Source organism: Lepisma saccharinum, chromosome 16 (genome assembly GCF_977018435.1).
Source record: "Lepisma saccharinum chromosome 16, izLepSacc3.1, whole genome shotgun sequence".
Lineage (NCBI taxonomy): Eukaryota > Metazoa > Arthropoda > Insecta > Zygentoma > Lepismatidae > Lepisma > Lepisma saccharinum.
Window position 1 is genome coordinate 38,564,473 of NC_139244.1, and position 14,564 is coordinate 38,579,036.

Sequence of the window (14,564 nt, forward strand, 5' to 3'; positions counted from 1 at the left end):
TCTCAACACACTCATTTAAGGCTGTACAAAGGGAAAGAAGAACATTTAATGCAGTTATATTGTTTAAGTAGCTAAAGCGACTTAAAAATAAAACAAGCATTAAGGATTGCACATGTGATCAATCGCTAATTGGCAATTGGACGGCCCCTGAACTGGCGTTAGCGACCGATTGAGTTGGGTTTGGCTGTCATTGTTCACCCAGGGTGCCGAACCCCATTCACAGCACAAAATAAACAATAACTGGATTGGACATTTCATGTTGTCACTCTTGTTTACATAAAGTGGCACTTTATAAGGTTGAGCAGTTGAAGAATGTGTCACTTTATCTGAACAGGAGTGTACATAGTTTTTTTTCCTTTGCACGAGGGAGGGAGTGAATCTTCCGAAGCGAAGGGGGGGGGGGGGGTAACGGTCGAACGATCTCGACTCATTCTACTACTTCCTTTTAACTTACAAACGTGGCACAAAACAACAGTTGGCAAAGCAGCCAATATTGTTCCTAGCACGTTCGAAGCGAGATTGCCACCTGTTCCAGCAACCCCCTCCTCTCAAAGACAATTAACAGATAGAAATAGTTCCCAAGGTCACCCGCTAGTATATAGATTTGGCATTTAGTATAATGTACATCGAAATATTAATAAATTGCGTCATTCTTGTCAGTGTCAAGTAGATAACCACATCGGAATATTTTTTTTGAAGAGCCTTCATTCATATTTTCCTGATGTAGCGCTCGACTATTTCCATGTACAGGGTGAGTCTAAACAGTCGCATAACAGTGCATGGCAAATTTTGGCATGATGCAAGCACATTATACCTAGGATAACTATATTGGTGCGTGTAAATCCATCTGATTGGTGACCCTCATCTTGGATTGCATTGCACAGTAGTTCGGATCCCACTTTAAACTACAGCTTCAATCCCGATCAGTCTATCTGATCATGACGTGGGTTTAAAATCAACTCTGATAACCTTTTAACAATAGAACTGTATTCTTTCAACTTACATATCTGCTTGGTTGTTCTTTCGTGCAAGCAAGCATCTGTAATTGGCTTGAGAATATGACTTTAAACATCCTGACTAGTGCTACAGTCCGGTTATTTTCGGAACACTTCCGGCTGACTGCCCGACCTACTAACAGCCTACCAACAGCGCAGAGCTTAAGCAATGCGGTTAACGATTGGTGCTGGGTTGAGATGACATCATCGGCTCCATTGTAGATTGGTAGTTTCGAACTCGTTCCCAAGCTACAAACGCAGAAAAGCCAGACATGTTACGGAAACCATTTCCCTCTACAAAGTTTTGTTGTTCTGGATGCCCTTCAAGTCCAAGAGTGACTGGTAACACTATACGCAAAGCGTATCCACGGGGAGGGGATAGGGGCGATCGCCCCCTTCCAACTGCTAGGTTTTTGCTATATACAGGGTGTCATTTTAATGGCGCCCACGGACCACAGATTCGTATAGAGGACATCAAAACAAACATCTTTTCTCAGTAACATTTTTCTCGTTGGTGCGTCGATTCAACGCTACAGCCATTCAAAAAAGACCGTTTTGCCGCCTGGATGCTGGCAACCCAACACAACATTTGATCGTATCTGTGACGTCATTTCCTGCCGCGAAACAGCATACGGAAGGGTTGCAAGTAACACGCAAATTTTGTGAAAAATGTCAAACTACCAACCACATTATTAGCTGTAAAACGAAGCGAGAAACCCGTCCAGAAGACCGAACATCATAGCTTACCAGCCAAAAGATCAGCAGTCATCTCCGGGGAAGGGGGAAGTGAACCAACGATATGAGAATGGTAAAAATACGTATTGAAAATGAAGTGTCAATATCGGATTTTGTCTCAACCTACATATCAAATATCAACAACAATACATTTCATTGGACTTACAGCTTACATGTGGCTGTTTACGCCCAGTTACATGGCAAATATTTACAAATCTCGTTGCAAGGTTGATATCTACAGGTTTGTGTCCAGATGCCATGTGGTACGTTTTTGCTGATAAGAGAAGTATCCGAGGTTCACGTTGTTACATTACGGCTAAGACACGTACAGTGGGGTCATTAAGTATTACCAAGCAAATTGTCCATCACCCCGTTTACTCCCTTTGTTTTATGCCATGAGAGCTTCAAGAACTGACCAAAACACCAAACAATGTGGTTACAACCTCTGAACCAGTATACGTAAAAATATAGTCCTTAAAAATACGTGGAATGAGGATAAAAACCAACGAAAATAGTCATGGACAATTTGCTGATCAATACTTTTGGATCCCGCTGTACAGCCACAGTAACAATCTAATGATGAATCACTAGCGAATATACTGTCCTGTTCACAGTTGCAAACTATTACATGTGTATCCGGTGCATAGATAAACACAGTCGTCGGAGAGCTTGTATTACTACTACTTATATCCCTGTATTTTCAACCATTTTTGCCACTTGCCTCATAATGCCCTGAATATACATTGTATTAACCTATGTGTTGCTTACCTTTGAAATTTTGAGTTCTTTCATTTCTATTTTGTCATCTGTTCAGTGTGTCACAGACAACTAGTATCAAAAGGACAAAGTGGATAAGACTAAATTGTAGATGACAACTTGGTAACTAAATTTGCAAATATTTGACATGTAAGCTGAGACAAAATTCGATATGACCACTTGCACTTGTACGTATTCTATTATCTTTCTACCATTTTTCGTATCGTTTGTTTGCTTCCTGTTAGTTTACAGAACGTGTTTTCTCGTTTTGTTTTACGGTACATAATGTGGCTGATTGTAGCTATGCCATTTTTCACAGAATATGTGTGTTCCTGGCAACCCTTTAACGCATCGCTTCACGACGGGATATGACGTCACAAATGCAATCAAATGTTGTGTGTGGTTGCCAGCATTCAGGCGGCAAAACGGGCTTTTTTGAACGATTGTAGCGCCGAAACGACGCACCACCGAGAAAAATGTTACTGAGAAAAGTTGTTTGTTTTGATGTCCTTTACACGTTTCCGTAGTCCGTGGGCGCCATTAAAATGACACCCTGTATAATTATGCCTAATATTTTTCAAGACTCAACTGTTCCGTCTTTTATCATAAAGTTTAACATGCTCGAGAATATTTTTTCGAGTCCACTTTATACTCATGATAGGCAAATCAGAACTGGACCTACCGAACCACATAAATATACCTCCAAGGGAGGGTCGAATCCGAAACGCCTTGCATGAATAGTTTTTCCTTAGTTTATTCTGTTTACTCCTCATATCACGTTCAGTTTACCGTGACAACGGAAGCAACTATTATAACAACATACAATAATAACCATCTATTCCAGTCTTAAACCTCCACTTTTCTGCAAAACAATACTCTAATCTCTAGAACATGAAAGTCAGCTTGGATCCTGCTCAAAACAATACTCTAATCTCTAGAACATGAAAGTCAGCTTGGATCCTGCTCAAAACAATACTCTAATATCTAGAACATGAAAGTCAACTTGGTTCCTGTTTACAGTACGATGTATTCAGTGGCGAAGCGTGACATTTTTATGTAGTCATCGCAAAACTTGCCAAACGTCAGTGTCAATCTTTCAACCCGGGAAGGGGGAGGGGGCATTCCTACATTGATAATGATGATAACAGTGTTCGTACATGACGTGTGAAGTAGAGATGGCTAAATCTATTCTTAAATAATAATAATAATAATAATAAAATAAATGGAAAAATTGTTAAACATCTCTCTCCGAAATTCGGATTGCTTCCGAAATCCGGGTAGTAGAATTTTTGAATCGAGATTATTAGATTTTCCGGAATCCTGATATTTTTGGCCATCCCTGGTGTGAAAGTAAGATATGTTAGGGAAAAGGTTCTGTTTGAGTAAGTATGTCTATCACCTCGAGAACAAAAATCTTGATCAATCTTGTCATTTGTAAGCATAGTAAACACAAAACAGCAGGAAGTACTGCGTGTTATGTAAACCAAGAACATTTATTCCCCCAAAAAATCGATATTTGAACCGCAGGATCCAAAAAAATTAAAAGAAGAATTACTATGAAGAAAATTGAATGGATCCAGAACTGCTTTTGTTTTTTTTAGTTCTTTCTAGCACTAACTGTGGGGAAATTTATGCTTTTGCTTACTTACATTTCTTTCTATGCGGCCTCCCCGATGGCACAGTGGTAGCGTCTTCGCCTTGTAATCAAGGGGTCCCGGGTTCGATACCCGGCGGAGGCACAAGTGGTTCGGATCCCACTTTAAACTGTAGGTACAGTCCCGATTAGCCTTACTGTGCATAAAGTGGACTTAAAACACCAAATGAAAATCAAAAAGTCAAATTTCTTTCTATGCACCATTACTTTCATCATGTATTCTGTTTAAGTTGCGTTGCGATGCTCTTCAATATGTTTTTTTTCTCTTAAAAAACAAGAGCATTGCATGCTTTACAGTGCTGGACATTCTGAGAAGTTTCATCTTGATGTAACAGAAACCCTGCCGTGTTTGTAAACAAGGAGGCTGAAGAAAAAGGTCTCTCATGACCAGACCTTCAAAAGCGGGGAAAGCTGTCGAAGGACCTTGGATTCGCAGATCTGCTGCGATGAAATAGCAGTATTTTACCTAAAATGTATTTACTTGTAATTTGTCTTAGTGTATCCCTATTTGCTTATATTTTGCTGTTAGACAGTCTCTCATTTCTATTTGCGCTAATTCATAATTTTCTCTCTCTTGCAGAGTCCTTATCAATTGTTCTTCTCATAGTATGCCTGGTAAGTACCATATTTAACACACCTTATCTAATAATAATAATAATAATAATAATAATAACTAATCAGTCTAGAGTCTAATTGAAATAGTACATCTAGTAATGTGAATTTTATATTTTTTTTACTTCTTCATCCGTCCTGAATTTTTTTACTCTCTGACTCAAGAATAATCTACAGATACAGATAATACTTGTCTCAATCTTGATATAGAAGATTCAATCCTGTGAAATTCAGACTATTTTGAATACAGTCGATGCTAAAACCTGACATATTTTTCATATTGACGATAAAATCTGGCCTATCAAATTTCTATTTTTGAAAATGATATTTCCACTTAGTCATGTTGGGCGCAGACACAGAGTAAGAAAATAGAACTTTTTTCGCTCGTCTGCCTTTTGGCTGATTCCATTTCCCGGTCTAACTACTCAGCTTGCACGCCATTTGTGTGCAGATTACTTTACACAAACAAAAAAAAGACCACAGACCGTGCACACGGCTAGTGTGCATGCCGCTTCGCATTTCTTTGCGCTTTTTACGAAATTCTAGCATACGGTCCTTAATGACCCGTGGTCCTTAATACCCCGGTTTACCTTATATCCTGAAATGCGCACTATCTTGCATAACGTTGTGTGTTGCCTAACCCAGTGGCGTACGCAAGGGGAGGGTTACCGGGTTTAAACCCCCCCCTTGAGCTTTTGAAATATTATGGAAAATGCTGTAGATAAAAATTAAAAATGGCTAATTTATCACACTCAAAGATATGCGACAGTAATAATAATAATAATAATAATAATAATAATTTGAATTGTTATTCCCATGCAGCATGAAGAAAAACACAACATTCCAAACACAATCTAAGCGGCCGCAAAGTTCAATTTTGCAATTTTTTTTGCAAAAATTCGCGCAGTGACTCTCGCGAGAATTGTGAAAATTCCTTGCTTCGTCGCAGTGTGCCGACCTTATTGCAAACGTTCTTCCCGGTACTGATTTCACATCCCCTTGTGAACTCTTAAGTGATGCTGAATCTACATCCACATCGTTAAATAATGTTGAAGAAGTGCTTTGTGAATCACCTAGAAGTGATAAATGTGTTGGAATGTCTATAAACATACTTTTCAATGAAAACATAGACTCAGTGGAATTTAGCAACATGTATTCTCGCGCTTCATCATCATCCTGGGCGAGTTCCATAGGTAAAGGTGATGTAAATTTCCCCGTGCATATAGCACCGTGCCATGAAGGCACACGTAGTGGTGTGGTGGGCCCCAAAGATTCTCGATCTCGAACTATTTTGCAGGTGATGTGATCAGCACCATGCTCCGGCAGCCTTCATCCCCCAGGGTTGCTCTCAGGTACCCATTGCTATGAGGCTGGGTGCGGAGACAAGGCTGGATAAATTCCAACCAATTTCGGGAATCGAACCCGGATATCCCACGAAGTTGTCAGACTAGACCAGCGCGGCTCCTTGAATGAGTTTCATGTTTCGATTATTTTAATATATTTGCTTGTTTTTATGGATTTTCTTCACACTTGAAATGTCTCACTTATATACAAATAACCGGACAATTATTTTGTAACAAAGAAACAAAAGAAATGTAATTTTGTTCTATTTCATTCATAAATAGCAGCTGCATTAGTAGTAATTATTAGTAGTAATTAAATTAATTAATTAATTATAAAAATTATTAATTAATGTATTAGTATTATGATTAATAATTAATTAAAGTATAATAAAACAATGGTAATGTGAAATTGTAGAAAGTTTTCGAAATAACACCCCCCTTGATGAAATCCTGCGTACGCTACTGGCCTAACCCTACGGCGATGGCAGAACTTCCCATTGGGAATTTGCTATTAAAATCCACTCTTCGCCGTATAGTTAGGCAACAATCTTTTTTCATGTTATCCACAGTCAAACTCCGCAATTTTATCTGTGGGGTTCATCGTATATGCTGAAAATAATCTTTCAACAAAAACATAGTCAGTGGTGCAAACTTCAATGCTGAAATGTTAGTTTGCAAGGCGTGAATGCCACAAAGCACCGATGTGACGCAAAAGTGAGCAAAACCACACAGATCAGACCACTTTGGATTATACAGGTAACAGTGGCACCAGACATTTTGCTTTGTTTAGGTCTTTGAAAAATCACCATGGGCTTGGAGGAAGGGAAATCGACAGAGAGTACGTTCCAAACACGTTAGTTATTGAATTTTTTCGTGACCAAACAAAGCAAATGCCTCTGTATGACATAAAAATCCTGTAAAACCTTTAAAAATATATAAAAACCTAAAAAGAGGCTTGATTTAGGTACATAAACCTAAAATAGGCTCTAACAAGCAAAATAGTTTTTGTAGCCACTATAAAACTTCATCAGTCGTTGCGTTTTTTAACGAAACCTTGACATAACTTATTATTTCTTACATACCTGTAAAGGAAAAAATAGGTTAAAAACCTAGAATCCGAGGTCTAGTTATTATTCAGTGCTCGAAGTGGGGGAATGCGGGGGGATGTTCCCCCAGTTAAGAAAATGTTCATGAAGCATCTCCTCGGCTAAAATAATTTACACAGGCAACCCCCTCCCCTATGCCTGCACTGTCTCCATTACAAGCACCTCCATCTGTCGCCAAACTCGACAAAACATCCCCCAACTAGGATTGATTTATTTTACTTCGCTTCTTGTGCAACCTTTGGCTAATTTGCGAAGATGCGGATGACATGATGAAATTGATGAAGACACTCACAAACATCCAGGCCAGGATTCGAACCCGGGACCCTTCCCCAACTGGGAATTTTTACTTCGAGCACTGTATATTATTGAAGAATATTGTGAAAACTTATTTCTCATAATTCTGATTCGGTGGTGAAGCAGTACATTAACGATGACGCAGTGGTAACGTTGTCACCTTGTAATCAAGGAGTCGTCGCGGGTTCGATACTCGGTGGAGGCACATAGTTCTTCGGATCCCACTTTAAACTGTAGGACCAGTCCCGATTAGCTTGCACACTTGTATGCGGATAAAGTGAACTTGAAAGTTCAATCTTAAACCCACTCCCTCCCCCAATGGGGTTGTACTTAATTAGCAAAATATTTGCGAAGCTTCCTAACTAAAAAAAAATCCATGTTCTTTTTGGTAAATTCTGAACACAAACAAGAGACAACACTCATTTCATTACGCGTTCCTTGCACCTGAAACTAACAGGAAAGTGTTGCAAACTTGAATCTTAAAATTATATTAAAAATAAACAATGAAGTTATGAAATCAATAAAAAGAAAGTTCACCTGCTTATCTTCTAGCACCTCCTGAGTACACAGTGTTTGCATAAATGTGTCATAAATAAAAATATAATATCGAATTTGATGGCCTTTAGGACTTTTGCACTATTTGCAAACCACAGAAGAGAATTTATTGCTTTCTTTGCCTCCAAGTTATATCCAAAAATTACCCATTTATTGAATTTGCTTGTAAGGTTTATTTATTATAAGCAACGTGTGAATAATTTGCTTGTTGGCAACACTGGTGTTGTAATTTGAGACAGCAGAGACAGGCAACGTCCAGCTTTTCTGCGAATTCCAATGCTCCTGGTCGGGCAAATGATCTTTGTTGAATTGTCTTTGTGACAATACTTCCCCCCTACAGCCTTAATACCAGTAGTCTTATGGGGGAAGTATTTCTGTCCACTACTGTACATAGAGAACATTTGTAGAATCGTGCACGTCACACACAATTATTTTACGAAGGCAATTTTTACATCATTGTAGGCTTTCTTGCTGCATATAGCTTCTTCGCGAAAGTTTACTTTCGTTGCACTTTTCTCTCGCAAAAAATTATAATGGAGATTAAATCTTTCCTTCGGTTCAAATGCAATGAGAAAAAAACTGGCAATAGAAATAGCAAATTCACTTATTGTTATAATTTCATTAGTTTCAATAGTTTAAGCATTTCAATTTTGTCAAATTTTTCAAGCACTGCCACAGTTAAAAATTTAAGCATACATATTAATATGTAAAGCAATTTTAAAAGGTAATTTTTTAAAGAAAAAATAGGGCAATTCTCTTACAACTTCAAGGTAATTTTAAACTAGTTTTCCCAGTTCTAAATAGAGGCCGGATTTCTAGAAACTAGTCCGCATAATCACGCAAAAAGTCACTAAAATTTGAAAAAAAGCCCGATAACAGGCACTAAAAATTTTAAGACATATGTTAGACATTTTCTTTTAGTATAGTGAATATTAATGAAAGATCTCAAATTAAAATTTTCGCATAAAAAGAAATTGATATTTCCTTAACATTAACTGCTGTCATTTCACAGTACATGCAGAAGACTGTAGTTTTTGCATTAACGGAAACAGGATTATATATTTATACCTTTCTTATTCATTTTCAAAACGGAAAAATCTTAAAAATTACCTGTTCTGATCTAAAAAATTAAAGATTTATAGTGTGTATCAACAATCGCTCTGCAGTTATGAAATTATTTATTTGTCAGAAAAAAATTCTCTGAACTTCAAAGAAGCCAAGGTCCGTCGACGTTGTTGCCATCTGCCTCAAGAGCGGGGGAAACTAGCGGTCTACGGGCCTTGAAAGAAGCTACTAGGGCGAACATATTTCAATTATCAAGCACTAACAAGTTTTATCTTTCGCTCTGAAAGACCTAGCCAAATAAAATGTGAAAAATTTGTGCTTATTTTATTTGCATATGTTGCTTTTCAACCAGTTTTGGGGAATCGTGACGATTAGATTCTGTTGTTGACGGAGCATTCGCAAAGAGGCAGATCGAAGGTGTAACCTATGCCATCGAGATTGTCAGCTGACCGTTCAACACGCTTGGTCACAAACAACGGGTTGTATCTGGAAGCTCGCGAAGCTAGGCTTTTTCCATAGTTGTCACTTGCAGGCCTGTAGCCAGACAGGAGCCGGGGGGGCTCAGCCCCCTGGACATTATGTAAAACTATATTGTATAATTTGCTTGCAGTGAAGAGTGAAAATAGACAGCTCACAACTTCAAGGATAAATCCACAGAACATGACCAGCAGCTATTACATTCGCTCATCTTGTTTGTGAGCTGAGTCTCTGAAAGTATTTAGAAGATTATCTAGACTTTGTAAGTTCTTGCATAGAGAAGCTTCCTTATCTGTACCTTCACTGTCCCTGTTGTGACCTCCCGTTTAGACAGAGATCCGTGCCGTGACTGACATCATGCAAATTCCCTTCGCATCTGCATCAAAGGTCAACTGCTCCAAAGTTTTGCGAACGAAGGGCAGTTGCATTGTTTCGGTCGGGGTTGGAATATACTGTAGGCACTGTGATTGAATAGTGTGCATTTTTTTGTGTGATATAAATATCTGTCATATAAAGTAGTATGGAGCGTGTATGGGATGATTTCAGAGCCTATAAAAGATGTAGTATTTGTACGATATTTATAATATTTTTATAACTTAATGCCCCCTCCCCCACAAACATAATTTACCTTCATTTAATACTGTTAAATTTTTGAAAAATGGACTTGGTTTACAAAGCTCCCCCTGATAACCCGTGAGCCCCCCGTGGAGATCAATTCTAGCTATGGGCCTGGTCACTTGCTATGCATTTTGAATATGGCGTCAAGCGGGGGATTACTTTTGCTCTTATGTTTATTGAAGATTAATTGTGAATTCTATTTGTCAAGAGCGGGTGATCCCTGAATCCACCTGTGGGGAAACCTAAGAAAAAAAGACAGAAAAACTCTCTTCACAGTTGGAACCTAATTTTGTCCACCTTTAAAAACATTTTGGGCACATATAGGCACCATAATCGAAATAGTAAAGTTTAGGCCCTACAGAATTTACATGTAATGATTGTAGTACACCTAACGGCGAAAGAAACAATAGGCGAATTGTCCACCACCATTTTAATTCGGTCTGTATTACACATTGTGATGACAATGAATTGAAATAATGACGTCAATAAGCAGAGAACAATGCCTGCTTCGAACCAACATAGTTACATTCCTTAAAACAACACAAGATGTAGAATAAAAAGTAATTAAAATAGCGGTGGACAATTTGCCTACTATTATGTTTGCCGTTGATTGTACACTGAAATATACGTCTATACTCAAAATCCTACGAATCTGATCACTTGAACAAAATATGCATTTAGAGCATTATCCGAGCCCAGGAACGCAAACTTTTCGAAAACATTGGGTGGCCTCAAACACTTGAATTATACGTAAGTTCATAAAAATCTAAAAAATCCTCCCTTGCATGTATTATGATATTAATGCCCACCATTAATGCTATTTTTAAAAAAAGAATCAGTATATAACAGATGTCAATAATCTACCACGAATCACAGTAACAAATATAATAATAATGAGACGACAAATTATTTGGTTGGCACGGGCACACACAAGTTGGCGGTACTGTCTGAGGCTTAATAATGATAGCTAGAACAAAGATACGAAAGGAAGTCGTTAATCCGATAGGCCTAATAATCCCACCAAATCCAGTCCAATCGTGTTTGAACGAGATTCCCATTGCTTTCTTTCAGGCCGGGCTTATTTACGCCGGGGACATGATGAGGAAGTCTATAGTGTTCGACAAGAAAACTCCTGAAGTGTTTTACTGCCCACAAGAAAAACCCACAGGATTCGACAAGATGCTTGTGAAAGCGCGCCCCCTGTACAAGCTCTGCGAATTCGAAGGAAAACCCTTGCCGGAGGACTACAAGAGCGATTGCTACAACGATGTAGACGAAACGGAGTATGCATGTAAAGAGAAGTATAGGATTATGGTGAGTTTTAAATATATGCTTTTGTTATGGGGTGGAAGATCATTCGACAAGAGGAACACTGAATTATCACCCATGGTGTGACGTACAGCTGACAGCAAAAACTGAAAGTAAGAAATCTATTCTATTTTAAATACTTTTTCTTTATTCAAAACACATAATTTCTCCAAGAAATAAATGTATTTTTTGCGCTCCACCTTCATATTATCTAGATGATCTTCAGGCTCGGGAGGCTAAAGCCCCCTCCCCCCGAAATCCTACAAATATCTAATTTAGGCTATATATACATATACTCTATCCCTGGAATCTCTGGAGCAAGGTCGCGCATAAAGGTAAAGAAGGGGAGAAAGGGAGTGGGTGGAGCGAAGCAGTACACGCTACTGCAATGGCTGGTAGCCGCAGTAGCTTTCCCCCTCCATGCAATCCCGTTTCCTTGCGCGTGGTCCTAGGTCGAGCCCTCTCGAGTCACTACTAGTATTGGGCGATATATCATCCAGGAGATATCAACTAGACGATATTTTGGCGATATATATATCGTATCAGTGATATATCGTCACGATATTTTAGCGATATATATCGTGGAGACGATATATAGCCTATATCACGACACGGAAAAAATATCGTATCGTCTGTAACGATATATCGCGATATCAAATTTTCAACATCGTCCATCCCTAGTCACTACTTGCGCAGAGACTTGCTTTGGTTTGCTCCCTCCAAAGATTCCCTGAAAATAGTATAGTGTACAGTGGTAATTAATTTTACTTCCTTAGAAGGATTGAAACATCTTGTAATTATAATAATTTGTAATATACTGAGAAATTCATCTTCAGGGCTTCTACCACCCATTTTTCACATTTAGGTGGCCGATGCTGAAATAAAATTCTGTCTACAGGCCTGTCTTATGATCCAACAAAGTGTTAAAAAAAATATTTCCTGTGCATACTTGTGGCGTGCCTGGTGGGAGGTAGCAGAGTTAAAAAAAAAAGAAAAGAACGACAAATACACAATTATAGCAAATATGGAAAATATTGGAAAAAGAGAAAACAAAATTTCTATGCACAGCAGCACACACCAAAATGTTTTGTTGCTTTCAAAGTAAACATCGTAATTGCGGATAAATTTATTTCAATAGTCAACAATTTTCTAGTTATTTAATGTAATTGAACAGTTATTTGTTTATAATACAGTGCTCTTCTCGGCTGATAAATATTATTAGCGAGTTTTGTAAAGTGCCTACAGGTAACATCCAGAGTACGCTGGGATCATTGCATTACCTGAATTTGAATTTTCTTTTCTTCCGTTGACCCTTTATTAAAAGGGCATGAAAACGTCAAGATACAAAATAATATAGTATTTAGTTTAGTACATGATAACAAAAAGAAAAAAAACTTTGTGTAGTACATTACATCACTACACCAAAGTAAAAATTGAAAAATACACTTCATTACACTACAATAAAAATATAAACACATTAGCATTGCATCATTGAAATAAGAATACAATTAAAATATATGTTGTTTAGTACATCGGCCTTGCATTAAAATAAGAATAAAAACAAAACACATATTGTTCAGTACATTGGCTTTGCATCAAAATAAGAATAAGGTTTTATATAGTATGTAATTATGTTGGAATATCAGGCAGGGGGTTGTTTAGTTCAACTATCATGAGGTTTGCTTGCCAAGTGTATACACATTGAGCATGTTTCTAAGTTATATTGTCTTGTTCCATGAATGCTGTGAGACTGTAGAGAGATCTCTCTGTCAAATATTTTTTTTATTTTTTGGAGATATCAGTTTTATGTCATTGGGCAGCTGGTTGTAGAATATTTTTCCGGCATTCATTGGTGATTGTTTTGAGATATTGAGTCTGTGTTCTAAAAAAAAAATGGAACAAGTGCAGATGTCAACCCCTAAAATATTTGAACAAAAGATCCAAAGTTTTAGTAATTTGGCTCTAAATTCACCCTATAATCCGTACTCTCATCCCGATATGAAAATTTCTGGATATACAAACATCTGCCTGTCGAGAAGAAGCGAGACGTCCGTCCAGTCATCGGGAGATGCGCTCTGACGTCACGTAGTAAGTTTGTTTAAGTTCCAGATCTGGCCGCCGAAGCGCCACTTAACAGGAACTCTCAACTGTACTATAGTTAGTTTCCCATAGATGGTGCAAAGGTCTTTGTTGTGTTTCCGTTCCGCGCCGCCCTCCAACCGTCTTTTGTTATACATCACGAAAATAGAGATCGAAAAAAAAGCCGAACCGGCAAAACCAGGGGGGTGAAACTCTAATGCCACGAGCTGTGGTCTTCGTGACGTCAGCGATGTTAGCGACATCTATTGGCAGTGCACCCAAGTTATGCGCTTCTCAGTCGCGAAGTATTTCATAGTTCTACGCTAGATGTCACTCCATCGCCAACTAACAGTGAAACCAAACACAATATACATTTGCTGATCCTAGTTACATTGAACGTTTTTAGGACATCTACTTGAAAGTTCTCGCAGGAATATCTCTAGAAGAAGTCTTGAATTTTAAGTTTGTTTTATGCACAGATAGGCTAGTTGGGACTGGCCCAGCAGGTTAAAATGGGATCACACCATTAAATGCTTGAAATGGACAACGATGTGCGGGGTATCTCCAAGGTAGAAATATCTACGCAAAAGCATCCCCATCTGTCCTATTTTATAATTTATTATTTGAAAATATAGGAGCATTCAACAACTGAACTCACGGCTCGAGCTAGCATTCCCTCATCTAAAAACTTCCATTTCGAACACACTCTCCAGTCTCCACCAGTGTGATATCGAACCCGACACACCTTGATTACATGGCAACGAAGTTACCATTACGCCATCCGGGATGCGACATGGTCTTATTCATCATGTGCATTATGTAATACAGTGTTGAACTTCTTTCCTTGAATAAGAAACTCGAAATTTGGCCCTGAGTTCCCAAAGAATACTGTAGACATCTTAGAACTAATTATTTATTAATTAGTATTAATTATGAATTATATCTAATCCTTGGTATTTGCTGCTTG